This window comes from Elephas maximus, chromosome X (assembly GCF_024166365.1).
Source record: "Elephas maximus indicus isolate mEleMax1 chromosome X, mEleMax1 primary haplotype, whole genome shotgun sequence".
Taxonomy (NCBI): domain Eukaryota; kingdom Metazoa; phylum Chordata; class Mammalia; order Proboscidea; family Elephantidae; genus Elephas; species Elephas maximus.
Window position 1 is genome coordinate 134,783,023 of NC_064846.1, and position 3,215 is coordinate 134,786,237.

Below are 3,215 nucleotides of genomic sequence, written 5' to 3' on the forward strand. Positions count from 1 at the left end.
CGCCCACAGCAGGTGCTCATAATGTGCTAGTTACTATGAGAAGAAATGTAGTTCTGTATAATACGCTGGTTAACTTTCTCCGATGAGGACAGTGGTGGCTTAATGGTAGAATTCTCACCTTCCGTGCGGCAGAGCAGGGTTTGATTCCCAGTCAATGCATCTCATGCGCAGCCACCACCCGTCTATCAGCGGAGGCCTGTGTGTTGCTATGACGCTGAACAGGTTTCAGCAGAGCTTCCAGACTAAGATGGACTAGGAGCAAAGGCCTGACAATCTACTTTGGAAAATCAGCTAGTAAAAACCCTGTGGATCACAACTGGCTGATTCGCAACCGATCATGGGGATGGCGCAGGACTGGACAGCATTGTGTTCTGTTGTGCATGGGGTTACCATGAGTCAGGGGCCGACTTGACGACAGCTAACAACAACTTTCTTTGATACCACACTGAGACTTTTTTTGGGGGGGCGGCCTGAAAGGAGCCCATGGAAGCAGCAGTCAAGAAATCAAACGAAGTATTGTATTGGGCAAATCTGCTGCAAAAGACCTCTTTAAAATGTTAAAAAGCCAAGATGTCACTTTGAGGGCTAAGGTGCACCTGACCCAAGCCATGGTATTTTCAATCAGCTCATATGCATGTGAAAGCTGGACAATGAATAAGGAAAACCGAGGAAGAATTGATGCCTTTGAATTACGGTGTTGGCGAAGAACATTGAACATACCGTGGACTGCCAGAAGAATGAACAAGTCTGTCTTGGAAGAAGTATGGCCAGAATGTTCCTTAGAAGCGAGGATGATGAGACTTTGTCCACATACTTTGGACATGTTATCAGGAGGGACCAGTCCCTGGAGAAGGACATCATGCTTGGCAAAGGGTCAGTGAAAAAGAAGACGACCCTCAACGAGATGGGTTGACACAGTGGCTGCAACAATGGGCTCAAGCATAACAACTATTGTGAGGATGGTGTAGGACAAGCCACTCTTTCTGTTGTATATAGGGTTGCCATGAGTCGAAACTGACTCGATGGCATCTAACAACAACAGCTCACTTTGAGGAACTCAAGGCCCACCTTGAATTAAGCATGTCCTTTAAAAGGAATTTCAGCGTTTCTCTGGGCCCTTGCACACAGGGATAGCACTGTGCGTTGCTACCTCTCCATTCTCTCTGTGCTCTCGGAGAAGCTTACAGCATTGCTGGCCACCCCTCCACACATGCCTGGCACGAAGCAACAAGCCCAGAGATGAACTATCATCCCCAGACTCCAGTCCGCCAGACAGGGCACCCCACAGGGCTCCAAGGCCTGGGGACCGCAAACTGGGAATGAACAGAACCCACGCTGAGTACGTTCCTATTATCAGGGAGGAAAAGGGGCGGAGAATGTGAACTCACTGAACTAGACACAGTAAAGGAACCTCTATTGCAGCCAGTCAATGTGAAGAGCCTGCTAGGCACAGAAACAAATTCTGGGATGGTCGTATTTGGGGATCGGAAAATCCATTCCAACCCCTTTTCCCTAGCTGCCTGTGAACTTCAGGGAGCAAAAAATTATGCTTCTACAGGAGCCAGCAGAAAAGCCAAATGCGCCAAGCCGCCTAGGCAGCTGTCGCAAACCTACACGTTATTAGGCTGATTGAAATAATCAGAAAACAGCTCCAGAAGGCTGGCTTGGAGAAAGGCAGGCAATTTCTATTTGGCAGAGAGTGATGTCAGCCTCCTCAGCGGGGGAAATCGAATGTTGTCTTTCTCGCTTGCTTTCTTCTTTTCCCTTCTAAAAACTTCCCCGCATCATTTGATTTCACATCAATTTGCCAAGAAGGGCCGTTGGCGCATCTCACCTGCTGTGCCACGTGGCCCTCCGGCTTCCTGGGTCACCAGGTGACAGGGGAGATGCGTAACGGCCCCCCACCCCTCCCCGAAACATGTTGGCTTTGGATGGTAGGAAATGGTTTTGTCCCTGGTGCCTGGTGCCTCCATTGCTCATTCCTGGCCTCTTCCTTATTCCAGTTGTCATCAAACAGAGTAAGGAAAGGCCACAGCGCCTGAAAATCTGACCCCATGAGGCAGAACCAACGGTCCCCACAGAGGAGAGACACAGCACTGAAGCAAAGGACTGGAGAAAAATTATTCCTGTCTCCCTCGGATGAAATTGAGTTAGCGCTGGCCACATTAATGCCCATTTAGAGTGCGGAAGGGACTGAGACCCAGGCATGGCCAGGACAAGGGTAGGGAAGGCGAGGCCAGAGCAGGCCCCCCCGCCCCCGCCGCCGCCCTGTGCCTCAGCGCTCTTAGCCTTCCTTAGGCTCCTCCTCAACCTTGGCCCACTGGTCTCCCATCCAACCCACCATCTGCCCCTGATTTGCACCAGGTATGAGGGCCAGCTGAGTGCTAGCTTTTTCTCCAATTTGCCCTCAGGTAGGCAAGGCTCCTCTCTGGGACCACACGGCGCCGTCCTCACTGGCTCAGTTCCAGAGAAATCTGGTGGAGAACGAGTAAGGGCTGAGGGGAAGAGGGGGGCCCGGTTCGAAAGGCTGCCCAGCAGGACTCTAGCTCAGCCAGGAGGCCCTGGGAGAGGTGGGGAGGACAAGAGAGGGGAGGGGAGAGGGCCCTTTCTGTGTGGTATTTGCACGTTGGCGGGAGCGTGCTGCTTCCAGGTTCCCAGCAATAACAAGGCCCATTTGCTACTGCAGGTTCATTAATGAGGCCTGCGGGAGTGAGGATTGGCTTGTCCACTGTGTTAACTGGACTGCAGGAAAAACAGAAACGTCAGGAAAGGGAGAGCACTTTTCAGGTTAGTGCTCAACTTTCACTAGCCCACAGCTGCCTTGGCCAGCGTGGCGTGGGGTGGCAGTGGGTGGGGGGTAAGCTCATTCTATGGACTCCCCTGTCCCCTATTTCTTTTCCTTTTCAATTAATACTGGGCCATTTTTTTGTGTGCTTGAGTCAGTATTAGACATTCTCCCCAAAGAGATGACCACAAGATACTTTTTAAGCTAGCTCAGGCAGGGGGGCTGAGGTGGCTGCCCTACCTGCCTACCTGCCTGCCTGCGGAAAAGTCAGAAAATTGAGCTTCTCCTCCCCTACCCATATGGACCCCTGGTGGCGGCAGGGGTTAAGAGCTCGACTGCTGACTAAAAGGTCAGCAGTTTGAATCCCCTAGCTGCTCCTTGGAAACCCTATGGGGCAGTTCTACTCTGTCTGTAGGGTTGCTATGAGTCA

The 3,215-nt window shown here is 51.6% G+C and overlaps 1 long non-coding RNA gene across 1 annotated transcript; it reads left to right on the forward strand.

The window, feature by feature from the left end:
- The first annotated feature begins 2,187 nt into the window (after nt 1–2,187).
- Nucleotides 2,188–2,707, forward strand: LOC126069381 (uncharacterized). Its single transcript, XR_007515922.1, has 3 exons — nt 2,188–2,221; nt 2,412–2,488; nt 2,687–2,707. It is a non-coding gene; the product is annotated as an uncharacterized LOC126069381 (long non-coding RNA).
- The last annotated feature ends 508 nt before the right edge of the window (nt 2,708–3,215 follow it).